At 41.5% G+C, this 25,876-nt stretch overlaps 1 protein-coding gene across 2 annotated transcripts in view; it reads left to right on the forward strand.

Annotated features, from left to right (window-relative positions):
* ADGRF5 (adhesion G protein-coupled receptor F5) overlaps positions 1-25,876 on the forward strand; it is a 100,412-nt gene that overhangs the window by 15,495 nt on the left and 59,041 nt on the right. Inside the window, exon 1 of one of the 2 annotated variants that reach the window (XM_036413554.2) lies at positions 13,954-14,266. The exons of the other annotated variant lie outside the window; for it this stretch is intronic. The gene's annotated coding sequence lies outside the window, so the exon portion shown is untranslated. Of the gene's footprint in view, positions 1-13,953; positions 14,267-25,876 lie in introns of those variants that run through there. 2 annotated transcript variants of the gene reach the window in all.

Genomic DNA, 25,876 nt, shown 5'->3' on the forward strand with positions numbered 1-25,876 from the left:
GGTGGGTGACATGATACAAACTCGCCCACTGACCCTATGATTGTATTTAGCTAAATTCACCTTCTCCTAAGGCTTTCCTGAGGAGGGCTTATTTTGAAGGGCAGGCACAACAGGCAGACCTGGATAAGAAGAATGAGGAGATACCTGGCATTTGATTACACATAAATTATACTGATAAGTTTTCTAGACATTCACACCACACATTTCTGATTCTTGCTCTGTGGGCAGCTAGACTGAATTAGCCAGAGATGGACCCCAACACCCTACATCCAGCAGCATGACCGCAATGGTGAAGGTTAAGCCTCTGGTATCTACAGGTGCTACTGTCACGGGAGGGCTCCTTCCCAGCCAGCCCACCCAGGAGGGACAAAAGGCCCAGACACCAGGCAGTCCCAGGTTCCATCCTCCCACGTCAGCTGCTCAGAGATGGAGTTTCCTGTCTGTGTAGTAGGGATGGCAGGGCTTCCTATCACACACAGTTGCGAGGCTCGGTCAGTGTGAACACTTAGCAGTAGCCATCGGGACTGTTTCTTGTACTGGACGAGGTCGCTAATCTTGAGAGGGGTGTGGAAAGTGCTGCGGGGCTCTGCCTTCTGCAATTTGCTCCGTGTTCTCGATTAGGGAGGGTCAAGAGGTAATAGCACAGCCAGTCCCCAAGCAGGCTTCCTGCTTCCTTCCTTCAGGGTCAAGTGCAGGAGAGGCTGGTTTTCCTCTGACCCCTGCTCAGTACCACACATCACACAGTATTTTTCTTTCAGGTGGCCTGGTGGTCCTAGAACTGCACGCGCGCGCGCGTACACACACACACACACACACACACACACACACACACACACAGAGAGCTATGCAGCTCTTCCTTCCTCCAGTCAAGGAGATGTTTCCAGAAGTAGCAGGAATGAGGGGCAGGTGGGGACCTGGGAAGGAGAAGGTAAGATCCAGCTCCCTTGGTGAAGATGGGAAATGCATTAGAGAGTCTTGGCATTCATGTGGCCTCCCTTTGCAAAGAACACACCTCCACTCCAGCTTGTTGGTGGCAAGTCCTTCCCCCACTTTGGGTCTATAGCCCTGAAGGATGGCTCTGAGTTAAAAAGGATGGGCTGATGTAAAGAGAAATGGGTGACCCTCTCTGTGCCTGAGTGACAGCTTAGTAGATAATGGAATCGGTGGCTCCAAGGGTGGAATGTGAGGAGAGGTCCCCCCTGGGTGCAGGCAATAAGTGGTACTTGTCTGTAGAAAACTTAAAATCACTAACTAAATAATTAACAATTCTTTCTAAAAAATTATTATGTGTAGCCATCCCAAACAATGTCAGTGATAATATACTCTTCCTAAACATAGTTTTGTTGATCTAAGTACTAAACATTTATTGCCCTCACTGGTGAATTTCTGTAATACAACATAATCTCATACTTAATATTTGTATTACTTACCTTTTAATGGATATTGCACTCTACATAGAAGTTAAGTCAGAAAAAAACCCTCAGTTGTATACTGAATCCTGACACAGAGGGACTTGGCTATGTGTGCTTGCTTTAAGATTAAGTTCTTAATGGCTTGCAAACGTTTGCCATGTTTTATATGTGTCCAGGCCCTAGGTATGATGGCATGTCCTTGGTCTTGAACAGTATATTGACAGTGAGCAATGTGGGCAGATGATTGTAAAGACAAAGAAACTAAATAGGAGTTGCTTAAATTCTGTCATTCTGTGGGAACATACAGAGTTTTTATTTGTGTTTAAAAGTTAAAACAGTGAAGGACAGTGCAACCTGCAAAGTGTAATCTTTTTCTTGACAAATACACGTTTTGGTTTACAATGAAATGTTTACTGCATTTTAGTAATAAAATGTTTTATTTTTTCATTGTTTTAAACATAAAGATTAATCAAGAAAATAAGGATTATTAATGAAAATAGTGTTTTTATTTAAAAGAGGGGGAAGTTAATAAAAGACGTGGTTCAGGTGTCAAAAACACTGGTCCAGAATTACGTGTGCTGATTGCTGCTTTCTTTACCCCTCTGGTACTGCAATGCAGAGAAGTATAAGCGTGTGTGTGTGGTGTGTTGTTATAGGTATACACATGCATGTGTGTGTGTATGTGTGTGTGTATTTGTAGGTTTAAAAGACCAGTTTTCTCTCTTTAAATCATTACACAATTCCTAGAAAATTCTATGATTTTAGACATAGAAGTATACTTATATGTTGGTCTTGTTAGTTCATGGAAATAATCACAGGGCACCTGATGTGTAAGGTGAACCTGGCACTTAGAAAGGGACCATTTCTAATTTCTAATTTGGACTAGTAAGTGATCCAAGGATGAGAGGTCACCTACATGGGTGCCCATATTTAGATTCCAATAAAGGGTCCCAATCAGAGATTATATACTAAGAGTGTGTACATATTAACACAGGCCAGATTTCAGTGGCCCTAAATAAAATGGAAAATGGAAGGACATTTGAGGAATTCAGGAAGAGACTAAAAATATATGTGGTTTTCCTCTCAGTGTTTCAGGTCAGATGAGGCAAACTGGAGGGGTGTGGTCCTGGGATAATCCTGTATTGTTGATATGTAGCTGTGTTTTGTGTATTATGTCTCAGCTCTAAAAATAGTTTCAAGGTCCTGAGAGGTAAACTTTGAATTATAGAAGGCAATGTTGTCTGGAGAGGTCTTGAACTTGAAAAACGGGATAGGCCCTCTGGGGGAGCTATGGAGGGCTGGGCAATTCCATGCACCAAGGCGAGAGTCTGCGGGATGCTGGGCCATATCCAAGGGCAGTAGCAGCCACTGTGAACATGTTTCCCTAATCTCTTTATCTATTTCTGGAAAACTCAAAAAGTACAGAACCCAGAGAAACCAGCCTTAGGGTTTATCAACTTCATCACCAGGTGACTAGATGCTCAGATAGACTCTTAGAGTTGACCATTGTCATATGAAACGACAGACTAGTGGATAAAGAAGAAGCCAAAGCAATGCCTTATCCAAGGCTCAGGTTTGGGGAGATGGAGAATTCAATACATCTACAGGTAAGCCATCCAAAGTGAACAATGAATGCTTCTCCCCAATAATAAAGCAGGCAAGTTGTTTTGAATAGGAGCCAGTTTACCAAGTAATATCTATGTTATTCAGAAATTTTGTGCCCTTCCATTTTCTTTAAAAGTTACTTACTATAGGTAAAATAAAAAGTGGTGTTTGAGGTCTAGCAAGATCTTGCTAACTATCAAATATTTAAATTTAATTTCCTTCAAGCCGTCACAAGCTCTGTTGTTTTTCAGCATTCTATATCTCCATGCTTTTAAAAAGCGAATTCTTCCTTCTCCCTAAGGAGCTGAACTTTGGGAATTTTGATTAATTTTCACTTGTGCTTCACTTTCCATTCTCACCACCACTTCCCCAACTTTATTGTTTGATTCTCATAGACCCAGGCGTCAGCCAGTCTTTTTCCGATTTCATTCTCAAGCAAACATTGTCATTGTCCTTGACATATTATGTATTCTTGAAAGGGTATTTAAAAAAGAATACATCATTCCTCTGAAGAACTTGGAGAAATGTTAGTCCAGGGAAATATCTATTAGATTTGTAGCAGAGACTCTGCAGGGACATGGAATGAATACTGTGGGGGATGACAATTTTTACCATAGGGGTGGCCTTCTCTGGTTGACCAGATGGTAATATTGACTTATTAGTATTACCTTCACATTGTAGAGCTTGCAAAATGTATTGAGCATCTATTATGTCCGGGGAATAGCTAGCTCTACTTCAAAAACTACTTCCACTCTTAGGCTAAGATGGTGGAGTACCTTCCCATACATGTGGGGACTTCCTGTAACTCTATGATTAACAAGAATGCAGGAACATCAGTGTTCAGTGTGTTAGCAATCAAAGCCATGCTGTGCTTTTGGAAGTACTGGGTTCCCTTGATGGTGTATATAACTTAGCCAACTGGAAAAAAAATGAGAGGTAAAAAAAAATCTCCCCTTGATTAAGTTATTCATTAAAAAAAAGTATTCATTGCCAAAACCGGTTTGGCTCAGTGGATAGAGCGTTGGCCTGAAGACTGAAAGGTCCCGGGTTCGATTCTGGTCAAGGGCATGTACCTTGGTTGCAGGCACATCACAAGTAGGGGGTGTGCAAGAGGCAGCTGATCGATGATTCTCTCTCATCGATGTTTCTAACTCTCTATCCTTCTCTCTTCCTCTCTGTAAAAAAAATCAATAATAAAATATATATATATATATATATATATATATATATAAAAGTATTCATTGAGCACCTATTATGTTCCTTTTCACAGTTACTTAGTATTTTAGCTCACATTTTCTCTTATAATCCCACCTTCAAATTAATCATCTTAAATAATAATTTAAAATATAATAGTTAAAGAATAGTTTTTAAATGATCGGTTCTCATGTTTAATTTTCTTCTTTCTCAAATATTCTTTAACCTAAGTTAATGTGTACCATATGAATAAAATTCAGGAGGTCCATAAAATTTAGAATTTCCTTTCATTAGGAACACAGGTAATAAACCACAGCAGTATTAGCAGTACCTATGATTTGTTACTAATAGAAATCACAAATATTTTTCTATCACATTTACTATGTTGCAGATCCTAAAAATATCTAATTTTTCCCCATCATCACTTAAAACTTGTGATAATCATTAGACCTGTCTCATTAAGTATTTTAGTTGAATAAATTGATAAAGTAGTAAATACTCCATTACACTATGTTTTAATATTTCAATAAGTATATTTCAATGGAGTGTAATCCTATGTATTGGGTCGGCAAGTAAGTAATTGCGGGTTTCACACATATATGGCTTCAGTTGAATTTTTAGGTTTGCAGACGTAGTAAAAATGTAAAACACATTTTGTTATTTGATAGTTGGCTATTCAGCTGTTAATCAGTAAAAAAAGTTTTTTGATCTGTTTTGTAGTTTTCGTTTGGCGTTCATTGAAAAATGGAAAATCAAAAGGAACATTTTCGTCATATTTTGATTTTTTATTTCCACAAAGGGAAAAACGCATCGCAAGCTCATAAAAAGTTATGTGCTGTTTATGGTGACGAAGCCTTAAAAGAACGGCAGTGTCAAAATTGGTTTGCCAAATTTCGTTCTGGTGATTTTTCACTCAAAGATGAAAAACGCTCTGGTTGTCCAGTTGAAGTTGATGACGCCCTAATCAAAGCAATAATCAATTCGGACTGTCACAGTACAACACGTGAGATTGCAGAGAAGCTTCATGTATCACATACATGCATTGAAAATCACTTAAAACAACTTGGCTATGTTCAAAAACTCGATACATGGGTTCCTCACGAACTGAAAGAATCACAGTTAACGCAACACATTAGCAGCTGCGATTTGCTAAAGAAACGTAATGAAAATGATCCATTTTTAAAACGACTGATAACTGGCGATGAAAAATGGGTTGTTTACAACAATATCAAGTGGAAAAGATCATGGAGCAGGCCAGGTGAACCAACTCAAACAACATCAAAAGCTGATATTCATCAAAAGAAGGTTTTGTTATCAGTTTGGTGGGATTACAAAGGAATTGTCTACTTTGAACTCTTACCACCCAACCGAACGATCAATTCTGATGTCTACATTGAACAACTAATGAAATTAAACAATGCAGTTGAAGAAAAGCGGCCCAAATTGACAAATCGAAAAGGTGTTGTATTCCATCATGACAATGCAAGGCCACACACATCTTTGGTCACTCGGCAAAAATTAATGGAGCTTGGTTGGGATGTTTTGCCACATCCACCATATAGTCCTGACCTTGCACCATCTGATTACTTTTTGTTTCAATCTTTACAAAACTCCTTGAATGGTAAAAATTTCAATAATGATGATGATGTCAAATCGTACCTGATTCAGTTTTTTGCTAATAAAAACCAGAAGTTTTTTGAACGTGGGATTATGATGCTGCCTGAAAGATGGCAAAAGGTCATTGATCAAAATGGGCAATACATTACAGAATAAAGTTATTTAGTTCCATGAAAAAATTGTCTTTGATTTTCTTTAAAAAATCCGCAATTACTTACTTGCCGACCCAATATTTTACATTATGCATTTAAAAACACTGTTCTGAGAAGGAGTCAATAGGATCTACCAGATGGCCAAAGAAATCCATGGCACAAAAGTTTTTTTTTTACTAGTTCTTTGAGCCAGGACCAATGAGGTACAAATCATCACAGTCTTCATATCCTAAAAATATCTTTATTTTGCTCTCATCCATGAATTTTCTTTGAAGTATGGAACCAGAGGAGTTCACCCTGGAATAAAACAGGTCCAATGGACAGTGGGACCCTAGACCAAACCTGGGACACACACATTTAGGGATCAAGTAGAGGAAGAAAGACACCAAGAGACTAAGAGAAGGGATGGGTGGGGAAGGAGGAACATCAGAAAAGTGGGTGCCACAGAAGCCAGAAGAAATGAGGTTTTAGGGAGGAGGAAGTGGCTGCAGGGTCAAAGAAGATGAAAACAGACAATGTACCATTGACCATGATGACATGGAAGCATGGTGACCAGCAAAAGAGCCACTTTGTGCAATACTAGGGAAGGAACACTGATCTGATTGACTCTGGGGCCAGAGAAGAGGACTGAGGAAGTGGAGACAAATGTATTCAGCTCTTTGTTCAAGACTTATGGGAGCAAAAAAACTTGTAGTCAATGGGAAGAGAGAAAGGCATAAGTCCCAGAAAGGCATTTAAAGAGACATTCTAGAACATGTTTGTGTGCAGATGGGACTGATCCAGTGCTGAGGAAGTAAGAGGAAACAAGACCCAGAGACAAGTGGAGGAAGAGGCAAGCCATCAGGAGGAGTAGGGACATGTCCTCCTCTCAAACCAGAAGGAAGGCAGACTCTGTTTTCTCAATGCAGTATGAGGCAAGACTGCTGGTAAGACCGAGAAAACTAAAATAATGTGGTTGTTGGCTATGAGATTGTAGCAATTCCATCAACAATTAGCAGGATGATTTTATTTTCATTTTTTTTTAGTTCTTTTTGTCGTTGTTGTTGCTGTTGCTGTTAGCAGGATAATTTTAATGAATGAGCTGAATGCCCTCAAACAGAAATGCTCTCTGCAATACCACCCCCTCTTTAGTATTCCTCACCTTTCTCTAACTTTACCGCCTTCCAATTGTCTCTACTCTTTCCCATATAAAAGCATCTCTTTGGTGTCTTAAACTAATTCATGCTTATGTTCAGCTCATTGGAAATGGAAACTATGTCAACCTGCCAAATATATTTGAGTCAGAGTAGAGTCTGTTACTTAACTTACAGTAATTTGTTTCTAAAAGTGTAATTTCATGAATTAAAGATGGACATGCTTTTTTGTTGTTGCTTCTCAAATCCTGTCACAGAGTGACAGCTAATATTACTAATGTCACGTGGTATCATATTTTGTAGACTACCATGGTGCCATTCACCACAATTTTATTTCAACTGAATTCTAATATGTTGAAAATAATTGTTTAACATTCTTCCATTTAGGTGCTGGGGGAAAATGGGTATCATTTCTGGCACTAATTAAGTTTTGAACCAAGCATCATTTAAAAGAAATAAAATAAGCATAAGTTTAACACAAGTTTAACATTGTTTCTACTGAGAAATTATTGCACCATCTTAGACATTAGGTGTAGAGATAAACTCCCTATCTGTACCTGTAGAATTACCCCATTTTAGAGTTGAAAGGAAAAGTATGTTAACAATATCCTGGGAGCACAGGGGGGCAGAGAGGCAGGCACCAGAGCACAATGTTAAGAGGACTTCCTGCCAGATGAGCCAGTAGGCCACCTGGCAGCCCAAACAAAGACAGAAGACCTAAATTCTAATTCTCTGACACTAATGGTATTGTGACCTTGGTTAAGCCTCTCAACTCCCCTCTAACAGAAGGTAGATGGAATGAATGAGTAGAGGCCTTCTTTAACTCTTTGATTCTGATATCTCCTGGCCTGGATGACTCTTCAGCTCAAATTTGCCCAGTGGTTTTGGTATCATAGTTGCTCACTAATTGACTTGAAATATTCTGATGAAATTACCTCTATAATCAGAAGCAGAAATGCAGCAAGAAGGGCGGGGAGACCTTTCTTTTGAAGTCAAAGGAAATGCTGGGAAGCTGAAAACAGTAGAGAACAATGGACTCTAACTGAAAGGTGGCTCTAAACTAGGGTCTGCCAGATGCCTGCAGATACACTCTCACTGTCAGAGGTACACAACATCTGCCAGTGCAGAGCACCTGCACCAGGACGAACAATTAGGGAGAGAGGTTAGAATAGGAGTGACTATCCAGAGTTCATGGACAGAAGAACACCTGTCCTTTAGAGGAAATGCAGCTTCATTCTAAATATATTCCTTCTCAAACCAAGATAAGAAGGAATGCTCATGTCTTCAAATATCTTGCTTTTCTCCATAAGGGAGTGAGGAAGGAGAAATCATTGACACATTTTGTCAATTAATAACTCTGATATCAAATGCATCTCAGCTGCAGCCTGAGGATGACATATATCATGCTGTGGGCATCAGTAGGCACATCTGCTGCATGGATGGCATGTCACCTGTAAGAACTAAAGGTGGGCCCTGGAGGCTGGGAATGGCTCTGTGCTTTCTCTTCTGGACAAAGGCAGGGAAGGTAGTGCTGGGAGTGGCGTCCAAATAAGCAGAATTCCACTTGGAAGGTGCTTTGGGTTTCCGCCAGAAGCAGGGACCATCACTGCGAGCTTAGGAAGGTGAGTAGAACGGGGCTGTCAACTGTATCCAATGGGTTCAAAAGATAGAAGCTTTGGTGTCTTTCATAGCAAAATAAGTTATGTACACAAAGAAGGTGTAATAGCTCTGTCTGTGGGTGGAATGAGTCCAGTAACAGCAAGTACAAATATAACTTGAGAGGCTGCAGCTGAGCACAAGTACAACCAACTCCAATTAACAGAGACTCTGCCAAGGTATACACACAAAAGATAAGAACAAGACCATTTGTATACTATAAAACTGCCCAATTATTTTTTGGTTCCTTCCTTGCATAAAGACAGGTTAGTGCCAGAGGGCAATGTTGCTGGCCGCGAAATAGAAATGCCAAACAAGAGCTGTCCCTGGGCCATACTAAGTCAAAAGGGTTACCAACATCTTGTTGTAAATTAAAAAAACAAACCAAGACTTAATCTGCCAATACATGGAGATCAGGGTGCTTCAAAAGGTGAAGTGTTGTATACTTTTGCATATACTTCTGCTATGTATATACTAATGCTTTGGCATTAGTAACTTTGCTTGTGTGTTACACTTCCAAATATTCTTCTTTAGTGAATGAAACAGGCATCTCTGCCCTCAGAGAGCTTACATTCTAGTTGGGGATGGAAGGTGGAGACAGCCAATAAACAAAATTAATAAGTACATTATCGTATGTTAGAAGTGGTATATAATATGGAAAAAAATAATCAGGGAAATAGGAGTGGGAGAGCTGAAATGTGAAATATGGCAGTCAGCTAAGTCTTTACTAAGAAAATAATGATTGGACAAAGATGGGAAGGGAATGGGGAGAGAGACATGAGGGTATCTGGACAAAGATAATTCCAGAGAGAAGAGCAAAATAGGAAGACTCTGAGCTGGAATTGTATCTGGCTCACAAGGAGGTCGGCATGCTGGAGCAATGTGAGTGATGGGAAGAGAAGTAAAAGAGGAAATAAATGGTGGGAGGAGCAGGGATGCTGATGGGGTGGTGCAGGGTTTACAGGCCATTGAAAGGACTTTCACCTTGACTGTGTGAAATGGGAGTGCCTGAGGGTTGGGCATAGGTGATGGATATTATATAGCATATGTTTTATGAGGACCATCTAACTGCAGTCTTGCACTGAGACCAAGTAGAAGCAATAATATCCAATCAAGAGACAGTGATGGCTTGAACGAGAATGATAGCAGTGGAAGAGGTAAGAGCTGCTTAACTATGCATGTATTTTGAAGGTAGAGTTGACAGGACTTGATGGAAAAGTAAACATTAGGTGTGCAAGGGAAGACTCAAGGATGACTCTTAGGGTTTTGGTCTGAGTTAAGTAGAAGGATGAAGATACCCTTTACTAAGATGGAAGAAACTATTGGGATAGTTAGTTTGGGAGGGAAAACTCAGAAGTTTAGCTTTGGGCATGTTCACTGTGCGATCCTACCCAGCATCTAAATGGGGATATTAAGTAGGCAGTTGGATATATGGGTCAGGAATTCAGGTGAAATATCCCTGATAAAGATACACATATGGAGGCCATCAGCCCAAGGATTTAAACCAGCAATTTTCAACCGGTGTGCTGCAAGAACTTTTAAAACATGCAATACCTGACCTCTTTTCCCTTAGATTATCAAATAAGAAATATGACAACAGCCAACACAACAATAGCCACCTGGTGTGAATGAATCAAAATTATACCTATTTTTTTTTTATCAGATTGGCAAAAAATGTAACATTTTTTTGTGTGTTAAAGAATTTAAATAATTAGTTTATGTGTGCCATGAGATGAAAAAGGTTGAAATTCACTGATTTAAATCCTGAAATTCGTGGACATCACCTTGGGAATAAGCATCAACAGAGAAGAGTCCCAATGACTGAACCACAGTGCATTGTAATGTTGAGAGGAAATCAGCAATGGAGTGAGACTAATCAGTTTCATGTTGTCTGCTTTTGTTGATGAACTGCAAAATGCCGGCACTATGCTAGGAGCTGGGCAAACAATAAATGAGATCAGCCCCTGCCATCAAGGAGCTTACAGTCAATGCAGGAAAAGAGACATCTCAATGCAGTGTGGTGACTGCAAAAGACGCACCTGGTAGTGTGGGACCAGGGAGACGGAACTCTTGGCCCAGGCTGGAAGGGCTACGAGGGTCTTTGGAAGACATAACACCTGTAGCTTAAAGTGTCACCAAAAGTGAGCGGAGTGACAAAGGAGAAAGGGCAGAAGGGCGAGACAGCCTGGAACATGCTGAGAAATACACACTTATTTGGTGCCGACATCTCTGCCTCTGAAAATAGCTCTGTCTCTAATGAGGTTAGGCCCTCAAGTGCTAAGAGACACTTTATACGAACACAAACATAGATAACACAGCGGGAAAGTTAGTTACTCTGTCTACACCGCTGCGTCCGTTGAAGTCTGGGGTCAACTTGCAACCAGCTTCAATATCTTAAAATGCAGGAGAAGGGCAGGGCTCCTGTCACAGACCACACATCTGTAGCTGCAGCGGGGCAAAGTCTCCCCATCAGCAGTTAATCCTGGGTTGCAGCTGAGGCCATATGGTGGTTCCATTTATTTGTCTTTGTTTTCATTGTAAAGTGAGTGTGACAAGCACAGAGTGTTCCTAGCAACAAACGGACTGTGGGTGAGAGAGGAATTGCTCCTAGGGGAAGTGCCTGGACAGCCACTTGGACGACGCCCCTTTCCATGTCAGAGAGCCAACTGCTACTGACAACCCAATGCAAGCCTGGGTGTGTGTGTGTGTGTGTGTGTGTGTGTGTGTGTGTGTGAAAGAGAAGTTGGAAAAGAAGCCCCCTTACCTGCAGCTTGCTCTGACAGCAGGTGTTTGCTAAGACAAGAAATGTCCAAGTCAATTGCCCCCACATTGTGTACCTTTTTTTTTGTAAATATCAAGGTCTGCAGCCTCCCTTTCTCCAGCTCTAGGCGAACTCTGCCCCCAGACATTTACTTCCCAAACCTGTCAGCCTGCTGAGTTCTCTTTGTGTCCTTTCCCATCGTGTCCATGCCCAGTGTCCTCCTATGTTTTCTTCATTCTTCCCCAACACAGCTGCCATCAGGTATCTACATTTATACCAAGCCACTCAGCTTACTCTCAGAGGAGCCAAATCTCACGACAGAGACAATAGGATATATTTCGGAAGCATCTGGAAAGGGCAGATCAATCCACGTTGCACCTGAGGCAAAGCTAGCATAAAGCAAAGGCAAAGACAATACCCAAACCATATGCTACTATTATTACAACAGAAATTTCTTCCCTGCAAAAATAACAGTAGCTAACACACTTGATCACTATGTGCCATACCCTGTTCTAAGCATTTTTATGGATATTTAATCTTGACAACAACCCAAAGTAGGTAATATTATTTTACAGAAAAGGAAACTGAGGCCCAGAAAGATTCAATAATCTGAATTTTCTAGGAGCTACTATTTGGCAGATGTGGAGTTTTGGGCTACTTTTAAGCTCTGGCTATTCTGGGTTTTTAAGACCCAGGGGATTTTCCAGGACTTACATTTCATATTAAAGATTTTTAGTATAAGAAAAAATCTGGAGTATTTTAGTCCATTTCTATAGAATAAGTCAATGCCACACATATTTAGCATAAGAAGTTGAGTTGGAATATTTTAGAATATGATTTAAGTCATTTGGTTCTGTATACGTTTTGATTTTCCCCATGTTACTTAGGTCTAGGTTAGTATTTTATATGGAATCAAAAGATTTATTTTTTAATAGTGATTCACCACTTTATTATAATGGCTTTTAGCTACAAAAATCAGAAAACGCAATTAGAGCCAGAATAATAACAAGAACCTTTATTATGCCACTATCAATAAATGCAGAGGTAAATGTGATTCCACGATCAGCCAAATATCCAACCTCCCCAAGGAGAATGAGGTCATCTTGCTTAGACCAATCTCCATTCACTCCCTGAGCTCACCTACTAGTTATGTGTGAGTTCCCCAGCGAAGAGGGTCAGCTGTGGGTGGACAGGCACCATAGTCTCCCTCCCAGGAGACTGCAGGGAGTAGTCTGGAGAATACAATTGAGAATCAGTGCCAAGAAATAAAGGAATGATATTTCAAAGGTTCATTCTCCTTTTCTCGAAATAAACTTGTGTCTCAAGCCTGAGTTCCTTTGGTGGTGGCTGACAGCCAGGAGGGAAGACAGGCAAGGCGAGGGGGTGACAGACTGTGTACAGCAGGGAAGACGTATGAGCTTAGAAGACTAGATCCCAGCTCTCCAGATAGTAATGGACAGTTCTTGAGCCCCTCCTCTGTCTCAGGCTCTCGCTGGTGCTCAGCAGTATTATTACCCACTTGCATACATAATAAAACTGAGTCTCAGTGAGGAGAAGTTGGTGGGACTATGGCTTGACTCTCTGCAGTCTGACTCCGGTGTCCTTGCTTTGACACTACACTGGTTTCTCTACCTACGGTCTGGGATTACCTACATCAGGCTCACCTGGAGCATTTCCTTGCAATGCAAATTCCCTGCTCCAGGCCAGGCCTCATTCAGCAAGCCATCTGTGCCCAAGGCTCATGGGCAGGCAGCTGAGCAGCATTCCCAGTGCTAAAGCTGAAGATGGGTGGGTGATAATCTATTTCCCTGATCAGACCTTGGACAAACCCTTGTTTCCCATTGGGCCTCATTTGCCTCACGTGTAAATTCAGGATGGGTAGGTCACTTCTAGATCAAAAACTGATTAGAACTCATCTTTAAACCCAACAACCTGATTACAGCCAGCCGACTGGCCCTTTTCTGTGGATCTTCTTCTCTTTGTATAGTCATGTTATCAAAATGATATTTGAAGTGTCACAGAGTTTAAACTTTGAGGCACAAATTTTCGTAGAGCTTCCCTGGAAATCTGGAAGAACCAGCTGTCCCTTCTTGCAGTATTTTGGAAGTTCCTGACCCTGAAGCTCTGGGAGGGGACTGAATTTCCTCAAGTCTTCTCATTCTCTAACTTTTAGGCACTGCCGGGGAAGGAAATCATCGATAATTTTAATTTTTTTTCCCCTCTGAAATCACAGTGAACATCTTTCCGAGGTTTAAACCAGGACATCCTACACCCGTCATTAGCTCCAACCCATTTGGGTTTGCTTTGGTTTCAGTTTTCTGACTTTTTTTCTTTGGAGAAAGGAAAACAAGAGCTGGGGGCATTGGCCAAACAAGCCTGGCCACTCGGCGGTGAGGTTTCCAGATAAGAAGGATCTGAAGGACTTCCTATGGGCGTGAGGGAAATCGCGCACGCCATCCGGGGAAGGGGACCAGGAAATTACTTGTTTTTGAAACAGCAGCAGGCTCTGCGGAATGGCTCTGTGAAGCTCGGAGCCCAGGGCAGGGAGGCACCGGCAGGAGGGACGCTGAGCTTGGAGGCAGCTGCCTGAGCCTCGCAATGAGTCCTGTTCGGCTCTTTCTTCAGCCGTGAGGCCTTCGAGGCGGCCGAAGGGCAGATGGCCTCCTAGTGGAAACCGGGAAGCGTTGAGGCGTCTGGTGCAGCAGGAGCGGGTCTGGGGACTTCGGTGCTGGACAGGTAACAGGCATTTCTCCTTCTGGGGTCTGTCTCCCTTTGCAGCAAGACCTAAGTGACATTCCTCTTAAGGCATCTTCCAGCTATGAATCTCTTTGCCTAATTTTCTCTTTTGTAGGATATGTGCAGCTTGTGGCGTGTATGTTGGGTATGTGCAGCTGTGGCATGTACATTGGATATGTACAGCTGTGGCATGTATGTTTGGTATGCACAGCTGTGGCATGTATATACATGTGGCATGCATAGCTGTGGCATGTATGTTGGGAGCATAAAGCATATGTGGTCAAGAGCATGGTACAGCCCGTCAATTAAGTTGAAACTGGGCTTAGGGAGACTGAGTATCAGACAATTAGCTGGGATCTTTTCAGGATTTTCTCTATAATGGAATTCTCTTCCCCATCACCTCTTTTTTGGTTAATTAAATTTCCTGTCTCTGCTCTAGAAAATACCATAAAGGCCAGGGCATTAATGAATCAGTACTGAGCGTGTCCATGGCTGGGCAGCCATGTTGTGGTTGTGCTGACCAAGGCAGCAGCTGCAGCCGTGTGTAGCCAGAGCATGGACATTCTGTCAGCTCAGTCCGGACAAGGGTGATCTCTGAAATGTTAAGAGTAAGTGCTACCGCCCACCCATTGACTGAGGGGACAGGGGTTTGCAGGCAGGCCTGGGAAGGAAGTCAGGCAGAGTGCTGGGATTAAGAGCTGGCAGACTTGCCTGGAGCATTCGAGCAGGGAGGAAAAGTTCTCTGACATGTGGTTGCTTGAACCTTGTTATATACTGTAGAAAGCCAGGTCACGCCACTATTGCAGCTCAGTTTTTTCTGACATAAAAGTTTTGGTCATTTGTTTTGAATTATACACCTACTACATGAATATTTGTACTGTTACAGAATATTTCCAACCCCCAATATGCATTGTTTCTTCCCTTCTCCCGAATTAGATTATCAATAGTTTGCCATGTATCTTACTAGTTAGAAGACTTATTTTCTCCCTTCCTTACTCTTAGAACAAGCCAGGGCACACAAATGTTCAGTAAATTTTCTTTGTCAAATCCATGTATTGATACTTAAAAACATCTTCCCACTGGAAACATAAAATAATACATGGGGAGTGTAAACATCTCTTTTAACACTTAAAAAAGTTTGAAAGAGTTTTAGTCACTTTTACCATTACTATTTTTTTGTCGGCTTTGGCTTTAGCAATTGATGATATTAAAAACAACTTCCCATGGATTAAACTCTATATTTGCAAACTTGAGGTTTTTTTTCTTGAAGACTATCAAAGGCAGCCTTGTCCTGGCAATGAAAGGGGGAGAAAAGCAAAGAAAGGAAAATTAGCTGGAGAACAGAATGACCCCTAGATTACATGGTTGGCTCAGGGAATATAGGTGAGTGTGGGAGACACTCAATTTTTCATTTCATGGATAATAACTGTGTTTAACAGGGGTTTATTTTAATCTCTTTCAGCCTTCTGTTTAAAAAAATGGTGGCCATTGATCCCTTATTTCCCCCTTACAATATTATGAGACACATGAATAAGAAAAACAGTCACTGTTAGCAAGCCCATGTGGCTCATGGAAAGAAAGTACAAATAAGCAATGTCAAATCCAAGAATAATCGCAAAATACTTAACAGTTGCTATTTGGTATTTTCTTGTTTTTATCAATGTTTCTCCACTCCAAACTCGAGAGTCATTGTCCTTGCTGATTTGGGACAATTGGTGCTGCCTTCTTGACCATCCTGCCTTGATGCTTCTCCCCATCCCTGGCTAATAGGATTGATCACTCCTCCTTACTGGATAGATCCACCCCAGACCAAGACTTCCCCTTCTCTCACCATGTCACAGGTGCAGCAGGTATCTTGTTCCCATTTTATGGACTAAAAAAAGAGATGATCAGAGGCTGTTTGCCCGGGAACATACAAGGAATCTTTTTGGGGCCCTAAGATGAAAAGAAACCCAGCTGTTTGGCTTTGGTCAGCGATAGGAGAATAAAAATCAGGTAGGACAGAGAATTAAAGTGATAGAATTCTGGCAGCTTTGTAGCAACACGGACTCCAGTTTTGCTGGGAACTGTAACTAGATCAAGCTATTGTGTGGTCCAGGCTTGAGCCAATGTTAACACCTGCTATCTAGTCGTATCTCTGCAGAAACCTAACCCCCACCCCACCTCACCCGCCAAAAAGAACAATGACCCAACACCTCCCAGGAGCAACTGAATCAGAATCTCTGGGGAGAGGGCATGGGCATGGAAATGGAATTATTATGTATTTTGCTCTCTGAAGTGATTCATTTACGCAGCTAGGGTTGAGAATCCCTGAGTCCTAACTGTGGGAGAGAAAATGGCTAACCTGGGCAGCAAAAACAATCCCCATTCCTGTGCCTGCAAGTTGGGCCAGAAGTGCCCACCACTGAGAGCATCATGGAGAGCAGTGGCTCTCAACCTTTCTAATGCCGAGGCCCTTTAATAGAGTTCCCCATGTTGTGGTGACCCCCAATCATAAAATTATTTTCATTGCTACCTCATAACTGTAATTTTGCTACTGTTATGAATCATAATGTAAATATCTGTGTTTTCAGATGGTCTTAGGCTCTACAGCAGTGGTTCTCAATCTGTGGTTGGGGTCACCACAACATGAGGAACTGTATTAAAGGGTCGTGGCATTTGAAAAGTTAAGAACCACTGATGTAGAGGGTTCTGCTGCTGAGAGTGAGGAGTTCACAGCTGCCTATGAGAGTTTCCCAGCTCCCAGCCAGCGCCCCGCCTTTCGCGTTTAGATTGAAACAACCCCCCCCCCCCCCCCCGGACTTCACTGCAGATACTGTGGCTCCTGTGACTTGCAGATTTTACAAAATCAGATGAAATGTTCTAGGTAAACAGGATGTGCTCTCCCAGGGCCAAGTGACCGTGGGAGGTTATAGATTTTACGCAGTGTTGCTTTAACACGTTTTGTCCTGATTCCAAGAAAAAAAAGGGGAAAGAAATACTAATTATGCTTTGCTGATCTGCCACTTTCTCTATTGACCTAAATATGGATAGACAATAAATCAGGGCTGCTTTTGAGTCATAAAATGTGGCCCTAGAACCTCTCCACCCCGACATTTCTTGATATAATTTAAGTTCATTAGTGTAATTGTTGCCTCCTCTACAAAGGCACTGGGAGGTCCCTCTCCGCTTCTCTGAGTCCTCCTAACCCCCCATGCCTGTGAGTTTGGGCATAGATTCTGCAAGAAAGGCTTGTTGGGTGAAAAGCATGTGTTGGCCATGGGTACATTGTGAATTCACGAGTTTGTTACCAGCTCAGCATTTCAGCCCACATTGTATGACTCTGGTTGTGATGGTTAAAATAATTAGAACATTGCCTATTTCTTAAAGGTAATACAACAGTAAAAAATTTTAAATCACAGAATAGTGCAGGAATCTCCATAGGAGAGACTTGCTATCAAATTAAAAAGACAAACAATCCTTTCCTTTAAGCTTATACTCTTAATGGGAGGAAAGGCTCAGGCATTGGAAAATTTTGTAACAGGCAATAATTACTGAGTGTGCTCAGTGCTCAGTGCTCTATAAAGATTAACTCATTTAGTTGTTCCAATCATCTTATACCTCAGCTGCTATTCTAATCCCTGTTTTTTTTAGAGGAAGGGACACAATTCTAAGTAAAGTGCCCGAGACACACACAGCTAGCAAGTAAAAGAATCAGGGATCTAGCTCAGACAGTCTGACTTCAGTCCATGCACTCATTACCATGCTGTGCTGGAAATCCACAACAGTTCTGTAGAAAGACCTGCGAGGCAGGGGCAGAGGAGTATCTGAGGAGGGAAACGCAGTATATTCTGAAGAAAGATGTATCGCTGGGAAAGAAAAGAGGCAGCATGCTCTAGAGGTGAGGAGTTCAGACTTTGGCAGCAGACTCAACTACCTACTGTGAGACCTGCATATGTTCTTTCATTTACCCAAACCCAGTGTCTTCACCTGTAAAGTGGGGATAATGTAGCTCTAACAATAAAGGGTTGGAAGAATTAAATGAGCTTAGTGTGTCCACTGTGCTGAGCCTAATGCTTGGACTTGATAAATGATAGTAATCATTGTTACGATGTAAGGTAAGACTCAAAAAGGAAAGAGTAGTATAGAAGAAGCTGAGAGATAGCAATCCACTCAAACAGTAGTTATTATTAATATGTATGGCATATTTTACAAAGGAAGGTACACTATAAGCTTGTAAGCAAGTCAGCCTGCCCTGTATCCAAGTGCTATGGAGGAAGATGTGGCCCATCTGGGTTTACATGAGGTTGTGGTGATCATGTTTGCCAGGTGAATTGGCTCAAATATTCTCTGGGCATTTGAGATGTAATGTAGTATAGTAGCAATCTATGAAAAATAGTGCTGTGCACAAATTAATCAGCTTGTGCTATGATCGGTTATAGGGCAGAGAAGAAAGGAGGGAGGGGGCCCATTGAGGAGATTCCTGCAGTCATCCAGGTGTGAGATGACAATGACCAAACCAGTGTTGTGGCCAAGGAAAAGCAAACATCAGCAGTGAGTCATGAACAGGACTTAGTGACTGGTTGACTTAGTGCCCCCACTCGTGCCCTCAATTCTTGTGTCTAAGGACACCTGTGGAGGTTGTGAGCCAGGAAACTGGGAAGAAGTCAGCCATTGGTAAATCAGAGTACTTCTTTCATTTTGAGTAGTGCACACACATCAATCTTAAAGTCAAACAAAATCCCTAAGAGCAAAATGAAAATTTCAGAGACATTAAGTCAGTGGTCAAGGGATACCAACTCCTGGTCTCGAGGCGTGGAGTGGACGAGGGCTGTGAAAGGAAGAAACAGAGAGCTAAGATGGCCCTACTAATTATTAAACAATTGGGATATTTTAAACCATGCAGTAACTCCTGCCCTGAGCCTGGAGGATTCCCTCCACACACCGAGGAACTTCCCACAGACCTCTCCACTGTCTAGCCCCAGGCCTCTGCTCCTGCACAAAGACAGCTCTGATTGGTCCATTATGATTATTGTGAAAATACTCCAGAGTTATTTTGAATCTCATCTAATGAAGAACCATCAAACTGTAGGGCTTGGCCTCACACCCAAGCCCTCTGATGCTCTTTGCAGCACTGCAGCCAGCCATAGGCTCCCCACCGCGGCAACTGGAAGGCACCCCAGCATTGTTTGACCGGGGCTGAGGGGGACCCCTCCATGGTAAACGAAAGTAGCAAGACACATGAGATAAGATCACAGTAAGGAACTCAGTGTTTTCATAAAGATGGCAATCTCTGCTTAAAGGTTAAAATCTTCCAGAGACTTACAACAAGGACAGAAGGATAAAAGGTTATCAAGGCTGCACACATGTGTGGTGTGTTTTGGAAAACTTGACCCCATTGTGTACAAACAAATGTCCCTCTGTAATCTGATAGCACTGAGCCACCCAACACAATGCTGCTGCAGGACCTTATTTCAAGGCAAAGGAAAATGAAATAGAAAAAACATTTCAAGGAAGGTCTTTAATTGGTATTGTGTTTCGGGTTTGTGTTAAATAAATGTTTAGCTTATAGTTCTGCATGTGTGAGGGATGAATCATCTAATTCAATAAGGTCCGCAAAGATAAGTCTATTACCTCTGCGGTTGAAAATACAGAGCTATGAAGGCAGGCTCTTAAAGCTATACTTGAGCATTTTTCATCTTTACATCTACAATTCAGAAGGGTGGCTATTGATGACACTCTGTCCTTATTGCAACCCTGTGCCTCATGGAGATGAACAAAGAATAATAATCACCCTAAATTTTGCAATGAAAATCCTCTTGAAATTTGGTATTACCATCCATCATTGAGAGAAACTCTGCTTTAAATTATCCTCTAGTAGTAGAATGGTATATATGCATATCTATTTGCAATTTCTCCATTAATCTCTATTTTGATTCAGAAATACCTGTTTAAAACATAACCACGAGTATACATTTATACCTTTGAACATAGGGAAATATGCCTTTGGCTTGTTTCAAAGAATATAATAACTTGTCTAGATAGCCAGCCACAGGCCAACGTTTAGTAAGAAGCACAGCTCCTTTTGATATTGTCCTAGCATGCAATGCAGTTAGTTCTTCTCTAAAAGGAAAGCCATGCGTATAATGTGTGGCATCAAGGTTAAGCAGCTTATACCTGGGATGAGCCTCACTCTTTCTCTCTTCCACCTTGCCACCAGATTTCTTGAGTTTTATGTGCTCATCACCTTCAAATTCTCACCTCCTACACTCTGCAACTTTCCCCAATATAATGTCCTTCCCTCTCACCCTAATAAGATCCCTCTTACTAAACATAGTATCTTTCCAAATCCAATGGAAAGTCTCAGTCCTCCCCTTAGCAGACCTCTCAGCACTGTCGGACATAGTCTACCACACTCTGCTCCTTGAAAACTTGCCCTTCCCTGGTTCCAGCCTTTCTTCTAGCCTTGTTTCCCTCCAGCCTCTCTGGGCTCTCATTCCCAAACATCCGGACTCAATCATCTTCCTTGAACAGACCTTTGATGGTTGAAATTCTGTGGGCCTTGGCTGTAGGTCTTCTTCACTGTTCTCTCTATGTCTTCCTAATCAATCTTACCCACTCCTGTGATTACAAGTACAAGGCTTGTCTGCCTCACTTCTGCTCACCTCACCAGTCTGATCTCATATCCAGCTCTGCTTCCTTTTGAAATCCTACCCACTCTGACCTGCTTACAGCAACTTGATTGTGCCATGTGTTTTCCCACTGCAGGTCCTTTGCACATGATCTTTCTGCCTGGAATCTTCTCCCTCTTCTCCCTCCAACCACTCGTTTTGTTTTTAGCTCACTCCAACTCCTGTTTTGTCCCAACCCTCGGGGCAACAACGGGGTACGCAGGAACCACCTAAGAGAATGAAACAAACAAGGAACGCGGAAGAATGGAGGCAAGACAAGGTTCTGATCAAGCCTCAACTTTATTCTTTGAAATGGCTGTATTTATACAGCAGAAACAAAGGGGGGCAGGGTTGCCTATGCAAAGGGGTCTTTGGCAGTGTATAATTGGTTTAGGCACTGAGTGGCACGGTGGTAAGGTATCTGGCAACACAGGATTGGCTAATTGCCAGGGCGGTATAACATTCCAAGGTGTGACATTCCAAGGCTGGGCTATCTAGGGGGGGGGGGGGGGAAAGGATCAGGAAGGGGAAGTTGCAAAGATGCTAAGCAGCAGGTTAATCTTATCTTCTGGCCAAACCCTCAGGGCACCGCATAACTTCTACTAGAAGGAACTTAATTCTATTTTCTTAAGACTGAGTTGCTTGTCTCAACTCTGATGGCTCCCAACACTGTTTCTGATTTCAGCTCAATTAAATACTTCCTCTGGAATACTTCCACAAGTTCCCAAGGCTGTGTCATATTCTTCTCTTAATAGGATTGTTAGACAGTTGAGCACAGCGGTTAAAATGATGGCTTCTAGAGTTAAAATTCCAAGGTTCAAATTCTGGCTTTGCCCCTTACCAGCTGTGCAATTTAGGGAAGTTAACCACTCTGTGGCTCAGTTAATTTGACATAATATTATAAATTAGATATTATCCTACAATCACTTCTAGGAATTGTTGTGAGAATTAAAAATGTTGCCCTAGCTAGTTTGGCTCAGTTGATAGAGCATCAGCCTATGGACTAAAGGTTCCCACGTTCAATTCTGGTCTAGGGCACATGCCCGGATTGTGGGCTCAGTCCTCAGTGATGTCGAGTAGGAGGTAGCTGATCAATGATTCTCATCATTGATGTTTTTATCTCTCTCTCCTTCTCCCTTCCTCTCTGAAATCAATAAAAGATGTATATATATTTTTTATAATTTCACACAGTCAGTGCTCTGATGAGTGTCTGGTACATAGTGAATGTTAAGCAAATGTTAGTATTATGATTATCTTTTTTGGTAGCACTTTCACAATCATAATTACACAATAAACTGAGTAATTTATAGTGTGGCTCTCTGGTCTTTAATAAAGCTCATCTACTTAATTAGACTAAGTTTCATGGGGACAGGGACCATTCTCTTGTTTTCTGCTGTTCCCCATGAACTTAGCAAAGCAACTTGGCACTTAGTAGGATTTTATAAATGTTTGTCCAGTGAATACTTGGGTGAGCGGATACATAGACTTGCTTCATATAATACTTTACAACAATAAATATAATGTGAGGAGGAAGGGTGAAAGCCTAGATAAAGTGGGTGCTTAGAGGAAGTGGGTACTGTTTATAGCTGAGCAGATGATGGGATTTATTGCCTGGACATTAAAGAGTGGATAGAATTTGAGTATGCAGTGATTATTCTGGGGCTATGGAGCAGGGAAAGGTGGAGATTAACAAATCATGTAAATTATTTTGTTTTTGCCAAACACTGAGAAATACTTTGACAATAATAATTACTAGCCCCCACTGTGACCCAAATTAATTCTCGAGTATTAGTTTTTGTAATTTTACTTTGCATGAACACTTGAACATTTCTTGCATTATTTTATATTATGGAAAAACAACCTGCTTCAGTAATTAAAATATGACAGATGCTTTTTAAACATACCAGCTATGAAAAATAAAATTCAGGCCATGGGGGGCCTTGATATGAGTGAAAGTGATTGTCTTTATTCTGAAGGCAATGGGGAGATAAATAGAAGGTAAAAGGAGATCTGGAAAATCAACCTTGTGCTCTTGTAGACAATAGGGCAGAGAGGAAAGGAATGGAAGCCATTGCAATGGTGTGCATGACAGGCAGTGAGGGCCTGGACCTTGTAGTCAGAGGTAGGTTGTCAAAGGTGGTTGGATAAAAATAACAGTTATGATTAGCTAAGTTCAGAAGCCTAAGTGAGGTTACACTAGTTTTGAAAAATTATAATTTTGGACTCTTTGAACAGTAATAGGGCCTTCAGAGGCCAACTCTTACATCCCAATTTTGAAATCACTGAGTGCAGTCAACTCCCTGAATTTGCAGGTAACAAAACAGAGAGGTAAAGTGACTTGCCCTAAGTCACACAGTAAGTTAGTGGCAAAATGGGGCTAGAACTCATGTTTCCAGTTGCCTGGTCTAGTGTCCATTTAGAGAAAGTTTTCCATTTATTCTTATTGCTACACCACCAGGAAGATCTCATAGCCCAAATGGTACCTGTCCCCAGAAGTATAGACTGCTTGCTTTTTAATTTTGCCACTACACATCTCAGCTATGTGGCCTTGTAGAGTTATTCTTCCTTCCAACCTTCCATTTCCATATCTGAATAGTAGTGATGATTTAGTGGTGCCATGGGATCACTGACAGGGTTAAATGATATAAGCCTTGGAGAGAGCTGAGCACCATGCCTGGAGCATAGTGAGCTCCCAGTAAATGATAGGGATCATTATCATCAATAACAATTACTATCCACAATCCTATTATAAATAGCTTGCCTGACTCCATAATAATAGTATTGTCTAGAATTTTTAAAATCCTTGATTGATCTCTTGAGTCCTGACTGATTCAACCCCCAGTTGCATTTGAGACACAACGATCTTGCTAGGCCTTAGTTTTCTCATCTCAAAAACTAAAGTATGTGTCAGGGGGTTGGGAAGCTTGAACTAGAGATGAATTCTAATTTGTCTTCCAATTCTGATGGTTTTTATGCTCTGACCAGACATACCAAGAATACATTTTTCAATTTTCATAAAACATATCCAGAATAAACAATAAATGTTAAGCAACAGACCAGAGTAAGTGACTGTGGTCACTCCAAAACTCACCAAACATCTCCCTAGTCCCCTGTTTAGCATTTTTAAAAATTAAAAGAGGTAATTTAAAAAAATTCTATGAGTATGCTAGACTGTGAGAAATTAATTTTCACACCATTCTGGATCTTAGAATTCTAAAATCAAGGTGTTGGCAGGATTGATTTCTTCAGAGGCCTCTTTCCTTGGCTCATAGATGGCCATCTTCCTCTGGTGTTTTCACATGGTCCTTCTGTGTTTATCTGTATCTTAATCTCCTCTTATAAGGTCACTAGTCATATTGGATTAGGGTCCACCCTAATGACCTCATTTTAGTTAATTACCTCTTTAAAGACCCTGTCTCTAAAGAAGGTCACATTCTGGGGCATTGGGATCTAGGATTTCAACACATCAATTTTGGAGAGACACAACTCAGCCCATATCAAATTTCAACTATGACCAAGCCCTTTTGTGCTTCCTGGGCATGATCGCTAATTTTTATGACAATTATGCAAAATGGGTACTGTGACCCTCGTTATTCACATCAGGAAACTCTCATCATTCAAGCCAGGAAACTGAAGCTCAGTGGGGTTAAATGCCTGGACCCTAGTTATTAAGTGGTGGAGCTGAAATCAGAACACAAGCCTGTTTGGCGTCAAAGCTGCTGTTCTTTCCAGTACAGGAAAGAGGGAATAACTTGAGCCCAAGACCATCAAATTCATCCTCTTTCCAAGTTAGAGCTGCAATTGCTCTGCTCAGGAGAACAATGTCCTCCTGAGGACCACACTGAGTCCATGTCACAAGCTACTCAAGGGAACTTGCCCAAGTGGCTCACAAGTCTGCTAAGCACCACCCTTTGGGCTGTTTTGTTCCCTTTGAAACAGAGCTGTTTCTGCTTCTGCTGCTCCTTTTCTGTCTGGAATTCTTTCTTTCTCCATTAGACATTAAAGTATTGTCCACCCTTCAGGATCTGGTTAGTGACCCTGGTCACTCCAAAGCTCATCCAAGGTCCCCCTATCCTCAATTCCTGTCATGTTTATCACGTGCACATTACAAATCATTTTGGCCAAAGGCCAACTTGGGGGTGCATCTGACTCTGCTATCTCCTAGCTGTGTGGCCCAAGTAGGTTCTGTAACCTGTCTGGGTCTTTAATATTTTCTCATCTCTGGATTAGGATTAAAATGCCTACCTCACAGAGTTATTGGGAGAGATAAATAAATGAGTTGACATATTTATTGTACTTAGCTCTGTGCCTGATATATAGTAGGCATTTAATAAAAATGTGTCTTTCAATCAAGCTTGCTTCCTTTTAGTTTATATTTCTTTAACCGTATTTTTCATGTCTTCCCAAGATTAAGAGCTTCTCAGGGGCAAGGACCAGGAGTCATTTGAATTTGTGACTGCATAGCATAATTTTGGGCCAATAAAAAGTAGCCTGTATTCTTTGGTCCAGAAGTGCCAAACACATTTAACACTATTTGAGATATAGAAGACAAGCTCACAAAAGAGGATTTCAGGCAGAGAGCAGCATAAGCAGAGGCAGCCATCTCCATTTCAAAGGGAACAAAGCAGCCCAAAGGGTGATAATTACCAGTCCCATGAGCCACTGGTGGCTTCTGTTATATATCTCATATAGTTTGTTGGATTGCATCAAAACTGTTATGTGGATCACCTCTGAGTTTGTACTCCCATTCATCCATCCATTCATCCACTGCTAATTGACTGCCTCTTAAATGCATCCCCCTGAAGATTCTGTTTCTACATAGTTTCTTTAGTAGAGGGAGAGCTATAGGTTGGTGATGGGAAGGACCAGGGGATGATGATGGGAAGAGACACCAACTCTCAGCTCCCATTCCCCAGAAATTCTGATTTAATTGCTCTGGGATGATACTGAAACAAACAAA

Source organism: Pipistrellus kuhlii, unplaced genomic scaffold, assembly GCF_014108245.1.
Source record: "Pipistrellus kuhlii isolate mPipKuh1 unplaced genomic scaffold, mPipKuh1.p scaffold_m20_p_5, whole genome shotgun sequence".
Classification (NCBI taxonomy): Eukaryota; Metazoa; Chordata; class Mammalia; order Chiroptera; family Vespertilionidae; genus Pipistrellus; species Pipistrellus kuhlii.